The sequence below is a fragment of the Leuciscus leuciscus genome, assembly GCF_965113295.1.
Source record: "Leuciscus leuciscus genome assembly, chromosome: 6".
Taxonomy (NCBI): Eukaryota; Metazoa; Chordata; class Actinopteri; order Cypriniformes; family Leuciscidae; genus Leuciscus; species Leuciscus leuciscus.
The window spans coordinates 510,251-525,511 of record NC_138730.1 but is presented as its reverse complement, the minus strand read 5'-3'; the positions used below and the strand labels follow the sequence as shown (position 1 = coordinate 525,511).

At 42.2% G+C, this 15,261-nt stretch overlaps 1 protein-coding gene and 1 long non-coding RNA gene across 2 annotated transcripts in view; one reads left to right on the top strand and one right to left on the bottom strand.

Moving 5' to 3' along the window:
- LOC309502049 overlaps positions 1–15,261 on the top strand; it is a 117,715-nt gene that overhangs the window by 40,086 nt on the left and 62,368 nt on the right. The gene's annotated exons all lie outside the window — the stretch shown is intronic.
- The window catches only part of LOC309501994 (uncharacterized protein), a 206,986-nt gene continuing 198,758 nt past the window's right edge, over positions 7,034–15,261 (bottom strand). The window contains exon 2 of the mRNA XM_082174307.1: positions 7,034–7,529. The gene's annotated coding sequence lies outside the window, so the exon portion shown is untranslated. The remainder of the gene's footprint in view (positions 7,530–15,261) is intronic.

Below are 15,261 nucleotides of genomic sequence, written 5' to 3'. Positions count from 1 at the left end.
ATCTAAGGAATACTTCTTTGGGAATATTTAATTACTTCTCCTGACCCTCCTCTGTTGATCTCATTGGCTTTACCTTTCTCTATCTTGTTCATATAATCCATTACCAGGTGTTTTATTAGTCCTTCTGGTACTGATATATGGCCTATTTGTGTCACTGTTCCTTTTTTACCTTTATTTTTGGCACAAATGTCACATGTGTAGTCAAAAATTGCAAAAAAATGCCTTTTATTTAATTTTCCTAAAAAATGCCTTTTAATTCTTTCCTTATTCTCTTTTATTTAATTTTCCTAAAAAATGCCTTTTAATTCTTTCCTTATTCTCAATCCCTCCTTACTCCCCCTGCGCCCTGGCCAAAACCATGCGCATCTGGATTGAGAATATTCAAAAGTATGTTTTTGTGCAATAACCTGTCATTCTTACCCTCCTCTGGTGCCATATACATTGTTCATAATGCCTGTTTGTTATTGAATTCGAACAATTTACAACTGAGGTGGTCGTTCTATTAGCACCATTTAAAATACATTAAATTAGTCAATAGCATATTGAATCAAATCATAATCTTATAACTTAAATTGAAATCAAATGTTTGTTAATAGCCAGTGTTAATCTTTTCTTTAATTTTCAACTGTAGCTTTAAATTAATTACTTATACTCCTGTATTGACAAATTACATTTGAGTAGGCCCACCATTTATGATCTTTTTTTTATTTTATTTTTTTATGTCATTTAGTTCTAGTTGTATTTTCCTTCATGACTTGTCTTAATTCTCACTATGCTATGACAATTACTTGAATTAGTCGCTTATTCATTATTTTGTTTCTTTTTAAATCATTTATAATTTCTTTTCTATGTTGTTTTTGATATATTCTTTAATTCAATATTTTTCCTTCTGGTGGGGTTATTATTAAGTTGCTACTAGTATATTCAAGGGCTTTAACATTACCTTAAAATAAAGTTTGGTTGATGTTGACTTTGAACTTGTACTCATCTCTGTTGATTCACTCTTCTTTGCACAACTTTTTGTGAGCTTTCCACATTCTGCACATTTTCATTTAAAGTTCTTCTTGTCGTTTGTCTTCTTTTTCCATTCATGTTGATCATTCAGTTTCACCAGGGTGACTCTTTACGAGCCGTTGCAATGGGCTTTCCCTCGACGGCGAGGGAGGCTGTTGCTAGCACAAGCCCTTGATCCCTCACTTCCTGTTGTGCAGGGTTGAGGCTTGTTGGTGTATTTTAAGTTGAGAGGTATGGAGTCAAATGTCAGTTTGTTGATCAATGCACAAGCCTCTTCTGAGATGACAAAGCAGTCACTGGTTCTTTTTGTTTGAATCGTCTTAGTAACCTTCCTGGAACTGAACTGTTCTCATCTGTGAATGAAACCTTCATTATTTCTGTTAGTTCAGTTAGTGACAACAACATATTAAATCATCTGCTCATCTGGCCCATTGTCCTTCTTGCTGTCACCTGTAAAATGATCATGTGGGCTGAGTGGTGTTCTGTCCCCTTCTGGGGGTCTTAACCCCTATATTACTTTTTACAATTAGTCAATTCAGCTCAGTTATCTCATTGTTTTGAGTCCCACTGTTAGCACACTATTTATCAGGCATCTTAGACAACACTCAACCCACTTTACTAAAAGACAATATTTCATACTTTTGACAAAACGTCAGTTCCTTCATGATATGCTGAAAAGAAAATCAGATGTGTTATTCTCCATCACGATATTCTGAAAGGAAAGTCAGATGTGTCAGGCGCTGCGCAAAATGCAGTACCGTTTTATTTTTTTACACTTTTTTTTTTCTCCCATTTTCTTTTTCTATTGCCACTACAGTTTCAACCAGGAAATTAACCAAATCCATCCATGGTCATTATTGGGCAGAATATGCCCTGTGGGCCCACATATCAAATTTAGATACAGCTGTAGGCAAAATAATGGATTTGCCTTGGTGTACACCATCTCTCACTCATTCATACTCAGTCACTCATTGGCCATCACACATTCTTCTTCCGCAGGTTGTGCTCTATATGCGGAACTTGTAAATTTAGCTGTGGAATTCCAAAGGTCTGATGGACATCGTCACACACAGCTACGCAAACACTATTCAGAAGTGTCAGTGATCTTAACGTTTAGTTTAACACCGTTGTTATAAACCCTTTTTTCTTTTTCTTTTTTCAAACTCTAATAGATTAAATATTTCAGAATAATAGGCCTTAGTATGGTGCAGTTGAGAGTAAGACCGCCAATTGTAATTTCTCAAATGCATTTTTTCTTTCATTTGTTTGGTCTACTTTTTCATATTCTTTTTATTTTTGCTCATGAGCTGCTTTAAGAAGAAAATTGGAGATCTCTACCTAATCTTGGATCCATGGCCAACAACATTTCCATCTCATTATCCCAGTTTCGACAGCATTTTTGATTTCATAATTTTTTCTTCTCCAATCTATCTCTAGAAAATTATTAAAACAAGATGGAGTGACCAGTATCATGGTTTTGCAAACAAAAATAATAATCATTCTTTGACATTTTGTGTCTATCTTTTTCTTTGCCAGAGAATAATTCTATCAGGCTTTTTAGCCCTATATGGTTCTTTAATAGCCCTCACTATACCAAATCCAGCCTCAGTTTTAACTATTTGGTGAGTTGAGCACCCACTTCTCTGTATTTTCTTTTCTTATAGAGCTGGACTTGTACCTACTGAAAAAGCAGAGAGGGTTAGTTTAGCAGAGAATATAAAGAATTGCTATGAGACCAGTGAATAATCAGAATGAATAATGTTAATATAATAATTAACCAAATTTGAAGTAGTCTCTAGGGTGTTCATAAGGTTTGTCACACCTGTGGTGACCCGTAAGGGTCTGTTCTTCTGTTTTTAGCTTGGCTGTCGCTCTGCATGTTTTGCCAGTCTAGCTGTCACTCAGGCTATTGCAGAGTGGAGAATAGGCTCTGTTGTTTCTCTGTCTCTTCTCAGTTTGGGCTTTTTATCGATCCTGCCAGTTTTGCATCTCAGTATTTCTCTTTGTCCTCAGGAAAAGTCTCAAGTGATAGTTTCACCTTTCCCAGTCTTTGCATTAATTCAGTCTTTCTGAGTCTTTTTGATTGGTCAACTTCAGGAGGGGAGCTGAGAACCCCTCACCCACTTCTCTCTCTTCTTCTCTCTGCATTTGCGTCTTTGCCCTTTGCCCTCTTGTTGCTTCCACCGGACACTGAAGCCATCTGCAATTTGAACACTCAGAGATCTGCATGAATCAAATTGAACTTTCACATATAAGCTATTAGTTCTTTATCACATTCCACTTTTAACCTGCATCTTTTCACTATTTGACGAAGTCTATTTTATGCATTGACGAAGTCAACAGTTGGATGTGTCAAAACTTTCTTCAATTAAACAAAGACAAAACTGAAGTTATTGCGTTTGGAAACAAAGATGAAGTTCTCAAAGTGAACGCATACCTTCACTCTAGGGGTCAAACAACTAAACATCAAGTCAGGAATCTTGGTGTGACACTAGAGTCAGACCTTAGTTTCAGTAGTCATGTCAAAGCAATAACTAAATCAGCATACTATCATCTGAAAAATATTGCAAGAATTAGATGCTTTGTTTCCAGACAAGACTTAGAGAAACTTGTGCATGCTTTCATCACCAGCAGGGTGGATTATTGTAATGGACTCCTCACTGGCCTTCCCAAAAAGACCATAAGACAGTTGCAGCTCATACAGAACGCTGCCGCCAGGATTCTGAGCAGAACCAGAAAATATGAACATATCACACCAGTCCTCAGGTCTTTACACTGGCTCCCAGTTAGATTTAGGATTGATTTTAAAGTATTATTACTGGTATATAAATCATTCAATGGCCTAGGACCTCAATACATTGCAGATATGCTCACTGAATATAAACCCAACAGATCACTCAGATCATTAGGATCATATCAGCTAGAAATACCAAGGGTTCATTCTAAACATGGTGAGTCTGCTTTTAGCTATTATGCCAGCCACAGCTGGAACCAGCTTCCAGAAGAGATCAGATGTGCTCCTACAGTGGTCACATTCAAATCCAGACTCAAAACACTTCTGTTTAACTATGCATTTACTGAATGAGCACTGTGCCGCTGTTCGTCCGACTGTTTGTACTGTACTGTATTTTACTCTATTTTTCTAAACTGTTTTAATTATTCTTATTTCTTTTAATTATTTTAATTTCTCCTATGTCAGCAGGGCATTTAGCCCGTAACTGTAAATGCCCACTCAGAAGGTGATAATGTGAAAGTGATTAATGTGGGTTTGAAAGTAGAACAGTATTTAAATGACGATATTAAAGTTTTCGTCTGAGAAAGAATGTGAACGCAGTGCTAAAGTGCTAAAGAAAGTGAAAAGAACGTGTGAGTAAATGAGGGAGAAAAGAAAGTTAAAGGAAAGTTGATAGATGGAAGTCGTAAGAAGATTGAAGGTTAAAAGAAGGTTGAAAGATTTAAGTCTTAAGGGAATCCTTTGAAAGAAAGATCTATAATAAATATTCTTTTTTATTTTTTAAAAGTACTGTATTTTATTTTATTTTTCTAAACTGTTTTAATTATTCTTATTTCTTTTCATTATTTTAATTTCTTCTATGTAAAGCACTTTGAATTGCCATTGTGTATGAAATGTGCTATATAAATAAACTTGCCTTGCCTTGCCTTGCCTATTTCTTTTTATATAAAAAATCTCACTGGTTGACCATAGCAGTTCCCCCATTCTATTAGTAAAGCAGTTCTTCATTGCAGGAAAAAGCAATCTAGTTCTGTTTTTCTATATCAGCAATAACTCTGATGATCTGAGAATAATACAATTGAATAATTTCCCCTATCATAAAATTAGACTTCAATCTTTCTTCTATATTTGCATGCAGTGTTCACAATAATCTAGTTTCTCAACAAACATCAAGGAATTCCTCTTATTATTTACTCTCATCAACTTCTGAAGTATTCATGACTTTTGAAACTTGGTCACTCAATCTTGCTAACCTTTAGCACTGCACCAGTTATTTTTCTCTGAACACAAACTTATTAATCTGCAATGGAATACTTTTTCCATTCTGTCTTCAGGGATAATGAGATACAAATTTTAGACGTCTTCAGATATAATATACTAAGCACGTGCAATCTTATTTGTATTCATCTATTAATATATCATTACATTTATTGATTAAACATATATCTTATTATTTTAACTTATTTTATACAACAACATTCTATATAGTTAATATCTTGAAACAATTGTTTTCCCTTACTTTTTTTTTTTTTTCTAATACACACCATTTCAGTCCCCTTCATTCACACATTCACACGTTCTCTGTCCCTTCAAGCAACCAGGGTCAGAGGTCACTTATTTTCAACCACAGCCACAGTCACACAGGATCCTACAGGCACACCAACATGATCTCACACACTCTTCTTTCTCTACTCTGTCAGATCTGAACAATACATTACAAATGTCTGCAGATCAACCATCTATATAAGCTAAACTACACCTGTATCAATCAATGCCCACTTACAGGTATAAAACATCAATAACTGATATCCTTATATCAGTACGCTTGTCATCCATCAAGGCCCACTTGACAAGTGCACATAACTATCCTATTCCATAAACCTCTGTGATTCACTTCCTCAACACAACAGAGTGAAATAAGACCTAACTTCTTCTGTGTTCATGCTATTCTTGTATCCATCAAGGCCCACTTACAAGAAAACACAGTCCAATAATTGATATCCTTATCAATAAATTCAAACCCTCTGTGTGCATGCTTTTTGCTCATCATCCTTCAAGGCCCTCTTGATTGAACAAACACAGAACTTTACGTACGTCAAAACTCTTAGCGCTAAATCAGCATCCCCAGTAGTTATAGAATCCACTCAGGATTAAACAAGTACTGGCAAACACTATCGGGAGCTCCCCCACGCTATTACCAACTACTTGACATTTACACAGACAATGCATGCAATTATTTCTGATATCAAACATCTCAGTTTTTAAGTTCTTTAAATTTGGAGAAGCTTTTTCTTACCACATCCAGGCCACTGGTGACTAACACATACCTTATTCAAAAGCAAAACTGCTCACCTCAAAGTACAGCGGCCACTGTTGTCTGTGTCAGTCACCAGCGATCCCTTCGTGGCTTCTTCAGCTCCTGAGCCACGTCCTGCCGGGGTCGCCATTTGTTGTGGTTCAATTCTTTCTTTTCAGGGAAATTACTTCAGAGATTTTCGATACCAGAAATATTAGACTTTATTAACAAACAAAGCCGAGAGACCCTCTGCAGAAAGACCCCTGCAGAAAGATTGTCCAGCAAACGTATATACCTACATCCTTCTCCCAAATATGGTAATACATTCTATAGGTATTTTGAGAAATAGTTTTGTACCATGTGACATTACTGAAATAGAATTCTCTGCTGTAACCACACAGCTCTTAGGTTCCAAAGTCACCCAAAGACATACACAGACAGAAAGGAAATAATAGTGTACAATGTGTAGTTAAAGGGGTCATATAATGGTACATGCACTTTTACAAGTTGATTGCACTGAAATGTCTGTTGGCAGTGCCTGTACACAACCATCCTATCATGATTAAAATCCATCCAGTGGTTTTGTTTTAATCTCCTTATATGTTTGACCATCTATGAAATCAAGCCGTTCGATATTGTGACGTCATAAGATCGTACGCCCCTCCCGCGATTGCGATTGTGATTGACAGCCGTGCTTCAACACAAGACCCGCCCTGAGCAAGCTGTGACAGCCGTCGTCATAGTAGTCTGCCATTGTTGATATGCTGGAGTAGAATGGCGTCTACGCGATTGTGGTGTTCTGTTCTTAGATGTAATAAGGAACACAGCAGTCATTTGGATGTTCCTAAATCTGAGCCGTTATAGATGCAGTGGCTGAGTTTTGTTTTTGGAGCGATATGCCCAAAGGATTGACGCGGGGATTCCCTCACGAGGATTCCCCACGATCATCCATGCTTTCATGTTCACGCGAATCATTTCACACCAGACAGCTTTACAAACGAGAAAAAACGGATCGGTACCAACGTGTTACTGCTGAACCTCCAGAAGATGTGAGTGTAATGTTTTATTAACCTTTATATTAGTATTTATATTAATCTTTGCGAAATTTGCAAACCTTGCTGCAGGCTTCACGATGAATGCATCTAAGGTTTACACTCAGGGTACATTACAGCATGTTTTCTATGTACGACGTTTTCAATAAAATTCATAATCCCACGTTTATAATGAACAACGCGTGGTTATTGTGTTACAAACGGTGTCCGCACAGAACAGAGGGGCGGGGTGAGCAAAGCTCATTATCATTTAAAGACACATGCACTGAAACGGCGTGCTGAAAACAGAGCTGTTTTTGACCAGGTAAAATTTGTGTTTTCTTACAATACTAATGAGAATTTTTAATTAAAGTATATTACAAACTTTTAATTTAGACCCTAAAGAATCATATTAGCTTGTACAAAAATGGCATTATATGACCCCTTTAAATTACTTATTTTCTAAATAATAAAATCTTCAACAATAACTAAAGGTATATTGCACCCTGGTAAAATCACACCTTGTAAAACAGATCTAAGTCTATGTAATAAAGGTTAAAAAGCCAGAGAATATAACATGCCAGAAAGGGCACAGCCCTGTCTAATTCCCCGCTGGACCTGAAGAGGAGCGCTCAACACACCATTGACTTTTAAAACACTCTGAACATCACAAAGTCTTGATCTTGTTGATAAAACCAGAAGTAAACCCAAAAGCGATCATTGTTTGCCATAAATATTTGTGTTCAACACGATCAAAAGCTTTTTCCTGATCAATAGAAACAATTCCCATTTTAAGACCAAAAAGCTTAAGGCGGGCATACACTGTGCGATTTTCGTCCGATTTTGAGCCGGATTCAGGTTCAGGTTCAGGTTACTTTATTGGTACCCGTAGGTAAACTAGTTTTACAGTCTAAGAGGCAGGACATCCTTAAGACATAACATGCAACACACAGAACATTAAAACATATAAAAACAGGTAATAAAAATTAAGTAAAAACAAGGAACAGAGAACAGTACATGACCAGAGTGCTTGTGCGTTTTGTGCAAATAATTTTACAGTTTGTTTAACAGAATGATTGCTGCTGGTACAAAACTGTTTTTAAATCTTGTGGTTCTGCAACCAGGAACTTTTAGCCTCCGTCCAGAGGGGAGATACTGGAATTCCCTACTCAAAGGATGCAGACTATCTTTGTATGCAAACCAACTACAGAGGCTAGCTATGGCCATCAACAGAGTTGTGGGATGCAACTGGAGCTCCTCAGTCAGCTTACTCGACCATTTAACAATTTGGTTTAGGCGATTCTTGTGCTTGACTGAGACACAACCGAACCATGCCACCAGGGAGAATGATATGATAGTTTCAATAAAAGACTGATAAAATAATGTCATCATTGTCTTGTCTATATTAAAATGGTGCAATTTTCTCAAGCAGTATAGGCGCTGTTGCCCTTTTTTACAGACAGCCTCACAATTCTCCTGGAAATTTAATTTAGAGTCAATAATTGTCCCTAGGTATCTATAGGATTGTACTTGATCCACTAGTTGACCATTTATAGTTATTGCCTCATATCCTGGGTTTTTTCCAAAATCAATGTACATATCCTTTGTTTTGGATATGTTCAGTTGAAGGTGCGACTCCTCACACCATTGGACAAAGTCTTCAATTATTGGACCATGGCCTCTATCATTTTTATGGAGCAGACTCACTATAACGGTGTCGTCGGCATATTTAATAATGGTCCTATTTACATATTTGCTCTGACACATGTTGGTATATAAAATGAACAAAAGGGGTGAAAGTACACACCCTTGTGGTGAACCTGTAGAAGAGCAAAGCTGACCAGACAGAGCTCCATTCACCTTTACTCTCTGTGTTCTTTTTGTTAAAAAATCCAGAATCCAACCAACAAGACTAGGACAAAGATCAAATTGCTCAATAAGACGGTTGGCTAAAATATATGGTTGAATTGTGTTAAAAGCAGATGAAAAATCAATAAAAAGAATTTGTGCATGGGACCCACTTTCCTCAAGATGTTTGAGGAGCAAATGAAGCAGAGTGAGAGTGGCATCTTCTACACCCCTGCGTGGCCTGTAGGCAAATTGCATGGGATCCAATGCATGTTCAGTTATCCTTAAAATATGTTGCTTTATCAATTTTTCAAAATTTTTCATTAAAATTGAAGTGAGAGCGACAGGTCTAAATTCATTGAGTGTTTTAGAACTACTACATTTTGGAACTGGGACCACTACAGCATCCTTCCAAATTTTTGGTACATGTTGCGTCTGCAGGGATTTATTAAAAATAAATTGGAATATGTGACTTAGCTCTCTTGTACATGTTTTGATCACACGCCCACAAATGTTATCAGGTCCTTGACTCTTATTGATCTTTGTCCTACTGAACACATTTTCCACATCTTCATATGTGATATTGAAATGTTGATTATTATCCTGGAGTTTATGTTGGAGTCCTTGGACCTCCTGGCTAAAATCAGACTTATCAAAACGTGTATAAAAAGAATTAAAAGCATTGGCAAGCTCCACATCTGATCCAAAACCCTCTGGAAAGACATTGCTACTATTACTGCGCTCCTGGGTACCTGCTATCGTTTTCATACAGGACCAGGCAGAGCCAAGGTTATTTTCAGCCAGATTTTTTTCAAGTTTAGACTTATATCTTAGTTTTGCTTTATATATCTCACTTTTAAGCTCTTTGGTTGCTACATGTAGATCAGAGGCATTTCCCTGCTTATGAGCATGTATTTTTTTTTTGTATACTTTCTTTTATAGACCTATTCACCCATGGTTTATTATTAGGGTATATTTTTACTTGTTTGCTAGGTATAATCATATCTCTACAAAAGGCCACATATGAACAAACAGCATCAGTCATTTCATCCAAGTCCTTGCATGATTCTTTAAAAATATCCCAGTCTGTGCAATCGTAACACTCCTGGAGACACATAACTGATTCCTCAGTCCATTCTTGTACTGGTACTGCCTTGGTTTGCACTTTTTCCCTTCTCAGGACAGTACGATAAGTGGGGAGGAGTTGTATACAGTTATGGTCTGCGGAGCCCAGTGGGGGGAGTGGCGTCGATTTATAAGCGTTCTTTATTGTGCCATAGCAGAGATCCAGTGTCTTTCCCCGCCTGGTAGGACAGGTGACATACTGATAAAAATCTCTTAAAGTCTTTTTCAGGGTTACATGGTTAAAGTCGCCTAGGATCAAGTTTGGCGCGTCTGGGGAGAGTGACTGTAATTTCTGCACAACATCAGAAATCACAGTGCAACCGGCACAGTTGCAATTCTGACTCGTGCGACTCTTTTTCGGGTCGGGTCGGGCCGATTTTCAGCTGTCGTGCGTCGTTTGTCGTGCAGTGTTCGTGCAGTGTACAGGGGGGAACGAGAGGCGATTAACCTCTCACGACCGGCAATCGGATGGTCGGATGAATTTCTGGCATGTTAGAAATTTTGGTCGCTCCTCGTGACTATATCGCACAGTTGAAGCAGAGCTACGAACCGATTGCAGTAAACTCAGTGTTTTTTCCCTCACTGCGCCTGCGCCAAAACAGTTTCATCTGCAGCAAAAAAAAAAAAAAAAGGGAGATCTTTAAGTTCTGTAGTTCAAAGCTACAAATTACTGTTGCTTACCTCCAGTTCGTGTTGCAAAATGGATTAACCATTACCCACTTCTTCCAAGCCACCTACGATGTACACATTGCATCTTTTATTGTTAAAAAATGTTTTTGAAATAAAGCTGTTTTTAATTTTCATTGATTAATTATTGCAGTGTTCGGACCTATTATAGACTGTTAATAATTAATTATATGTATATAATTCATTGTAATCGACCTACATGTTTTAGACAATTTTTAATGAGGAGAAGTAAGCTTCTATGTAATATTTTATTATCCTCGTTGGTTATGCGGTGATGCGCTATGAAATTGTTGCGTGGCAATTTAATTATAATAGCCTATCACTTTAATAATAAAAGTAGCCTAGGCCTTCCCTAATAATAATAATAATAATAATACAATAATACCCCTCCTTGAACTGCCACCTTATCGTGGTGGAGGGGTTTGAGTACCCGAACGACCCTAGGAGCTATGTTGTCTGGGGCTATATGCCCCTGGTAGGGTCTCCCAAGGCAAACAGGTCCTAGGTGACGGGTCAGACTAAGAGCGGTTCAAAATCTCTTATGATGCCAACAAAATTGAGGACCGTGACGTCGCCCGGTATGGCGCAGCCGGGGCCCCACCCTGGAGCCAGGCCCGGGGTTGGGGCTCGTATGCGAGCGCCTGGTGGTCGGCCTCCCCCCATGGGGTCCGGCCGGGCTCAGCCCGAAGGAGCGACGTGGGGCCACCCTCCCGTGGACCCACCACCTGCAGGAGGGACCGTAAGGGGCCGGTGCAAAGTGGATCGGGCGGCAGTCGAAGGCGGGGGCCTAGACAACCCGATCCCTGGACGCGGAATCTAGCTCTAGGGACATGGAACGTCACCTCTCTGGCGGGGAAGGAGCCTGAGATTGTGCGTGAGGTTCAGAGATTCCGACTAGAGATAGTTGGGATCACCTCTACGCACAGCTTGGGCTCTGGAACCACACTCCTCGAGAGAGGATGGACTCTTCACCACTCTGGAGTTGCCCATGGTGAGAGGCGGCGGGCTGGTGTGGGTTTGCTTATAGCCCCCCAGCTCAGCCGCCATGTGTTGGAGTTCACCCCGGTGAACGAGAGGGTCGCTTCCCTGCGCCTTCGGGTCGGGTATAGGTCTCTCACTGTTGTTTGTGCCTACGGGCCAAACGGCAGTGCAGAGTACCCGGCCTTCTTGGAGTCTCTGGGAGGGGTGCTGGAAAGTGCTCCGACTGGGGACTCCGTCGTTCTACTGGGGGACTTCAACGCCCACGTGGGCAGCGACAGTGACACCTGGAGGGGCGTGATTGGGAGGAACGGCCCCCCTGATCTGAACCCGAGTGGTGTTCTGTTATTGGACTTCTAACAAACACCATGTTCAAGCATAAGGGTGTCCATCAGTGCACATGGCACCAGGACACCCTAGGCCGGAAGTCAATGATCGACTTTGTGGTTGTTTCATCTGACCTCCGGCCATATGTCTTGGACACTCGGGTGAAGAGAGGGGCAGAGCTGTCAACTGATCACCACCTGGTGGTGAGTTGGATCCGATGGCGGGGGAAGAAGCTGGAAAGACTCTGCAGACCCAAACGTACTGTGAGGGTCTGTTGGGAACGTTTGGCCGAATCCCCTGTCAGAGAGATCTTCAACTCCCACCTCCGACAGAGCTTCGACCAGATCCCGAGGGAGTCTGGAGATATTGAGTCCGAGTGGACCATGTTCTCCACCTCCATTGCCAACGCGGCCACTCGGAGCTGTGGCCGTAAGGTCTCCGGTGCCTGTCGAGGCGGCAATCCCCGAACCCGGTGGTGGACACCGGAAGTAAGGGATGCCGTCAAGCTGAAGAAGGAGTCCTATCGGTCCTGGCTGGCTTGTGGGACTCCTGAGGCAGCTGATGGGTACCGACGGGCCAAGCGGACTGCAGCCCGGGTGGTTGGGGAGGCAAAAACTCGGGCCTGGGAGGAATTCGGTGAGGCCATGGAGAAGGACTATCGGTCGGCCTCGAAGAGATTCTGGCAAACTGTCTGGCGCCTCAGGAGGGGGAAGCAGTGCCCTACTACCAATGCTGTTTACAGTGGAGGTGGGCAGCTGTTGACCTCGACTGGGGATATCACCGGACGGTGGAAGGAATACTTCGAGGATCTCCTCAATCCCGCCATCACGTCTTCCATTGAGGAAGCAGAGGCTGAGGACTTGGAGGCGGACTCGTCCATCACCCAAGCTGAAGTCACCGAGGTAGTCAAGAAACTCCTCGGTGGCAAGGCACCGGGGGTGGATGAGATCCGCCCTGAGTACCTCAAGTCTCTGGATGTTGTGGGGCTGTCTTGGCTGACACGCCTCTGCAGCATCGCGTGGCGGTCGAGGACAGTGCCTTTGGACTGGCAGACCGGGGTGGTGGTCCCTCTTTTTAAGAAGGGGGACCGGAGGGTGTGCTCCAACTATAGGGGGATCACACTTCTCAGCCTCCCCGGGAAAGAACATTCCAGGGTACTGGAGAGGAGAATCCGGCCGATAGTAGAACCTCGGATTCAGGAGGAACAGTGTGGTTTTCGTCCTGGTCGTGGAACACTGGACCAGCTCTATACCCTCTACAGGGAGCTGGAGGGTTCATGGGAGTTTGCCCAACCAATCCACATGTGCTTTGTGGATTTGGAGAAGGCATTCGACTGTGTCCCTCGCGGCATCTTGTGGAGGGTGCTCTGGGAGTATGGGGTTCGGGGCCCTTTGCTAAGGGCTACCCGGTCCCTGTACGACCGGAGCAGGAGCTTGGTTCGCATTGCCGGCAATAAGTCAGACTTGTTCCCGGTGCATGTTGGACTCCGGCAGGGCTGCCCTTTGTCGCCGGTTCTGTTCATAACTTTTATGGACAGAATTTCTAGGCGCAGCCAGGGGCCGGAGGGGGTCAGGTTTGGGGACCACACAATTTCATCTCTGCTCTTTGCGGATGATGTTGTCGTGTTGGCCCCATCAGACCAGGACCTTCAGCATGGACTGGGACGGTTTGCAGCCGAGTGTGAAGCGGCTGGGATGAGAATCAGCACCTCCAAATCCGAGGCCATGGTTCTCAGTCGGAAAAGGGTGGTTTGCCCGCTTCAGGTTGGTGGAGAGTTCCTGCCTCAAGTGGAGGAGTTCAAGTATCTTGGGGTCTTGTTCACGAGTGAGGGAAGGATGAAACGGGAGATTGACAGACGGATCGGTGCAGCTTCTGCAGTAATGCGGTCGCTGTACCGGTCTGTCGTGGTGAAGAAGGAGCTGAGCCGTAAGGCGAAGCTCTCGATTTACCGGTCAATCTACGTTCCTACTCTCACCTATGGTCATGAGCTGTGGGTTATGACCGAAAGGACAAGATCCCGGATACAGGCGGCCGAAATGAGCTTTCTCCGCAGGGTGGCTGGGCGATCCCTTAGAGATAGGGTGAGAAGCTCAGTCACTCGGGAGGAGCTCAGAGTAGAGCCGCTGCTCCTCCACATCGAGAGGGGCCAGCTGAGGTGGCTCGGGCATCTTTTCCGGAAGCCTCCTGGACGCCTTCCCGGGAAGGTGTTCCGGGCATGTCCCACCGGGAAGAGACCCCGGGGAAGACCTAGGACACGCTGGAGGGACTATGTCTCCCGGCTGGCCTGGGAACGCCTCGGTGTCCCCCCGGAAGAGCTGGAGGAAGTGTCTAGGGAGAGGGAAGTCTGGGCATCCCTGCTTAGACTGCTGCCCCCGCGACCCGGCCCCGGATAAGCGGAAGAAGATGGATGGATGGATGGACAATAATACTAGCCTACTAATGATTGAATATATAAATTGGAAATGCTAAATCTTCTTAATATTGATAGCTGATGCTTGTTTTGACAATATCTCTGGATACATGATATCGTCCATAGGTGCAACCCAGCACGAGGGTTTATCGCGCTGATTCGCGCATATTTCACACGTATAGTGTGAGCGGTCAAGTCGCAGCTCGACTCGGACCGTACAGTGTGAGCACATAAATCCTGAGCTTTGGCTTTACATCGCATGCGATCTACTCGTTCAGTGTGAGTAGGTTCCTTGCTGAAATCGCACAGACATCGCACAGTGTATGCCTGCCTTTAGAGATTTCTAACAAGTCTCGAATGAGAACAATGTTATCAGAAATCAGCCTGCCAGGGATGCAGTAGTTCTGATCAGGCAAAACAACTTGTTCAATCACTTTACTAAGTCGATTTGCCAATACTTTGGAGAGTAGCTTATAGTCAGTACAAAGCAGGGACATGGGTCTCCAGTTTTTTATGAGCTGCATGTCACCTTTTTTTGGAAGCAAGGAAAGAACTGCCCTTCTGCAACTTGAAGGCAGACGTCCGTTGGCTAGGCTATCCTTCAGCACTGCCAGAAGATCTTCTCCAATTATGAACCAAAAAAACGTATAAAAATCAACAGGTAGACCGTCTAGTCCAGGAGTTTTCCTGCTCTGCATACTCTGCAAAGCTACATACAGTTCACCCAGGGAAATATCTGCTTCCAGCACCACATTACTTTCTTGTTTCACCTGGGGAAGACCAGAATAAAAACTCTGAGCTAACATCTGCA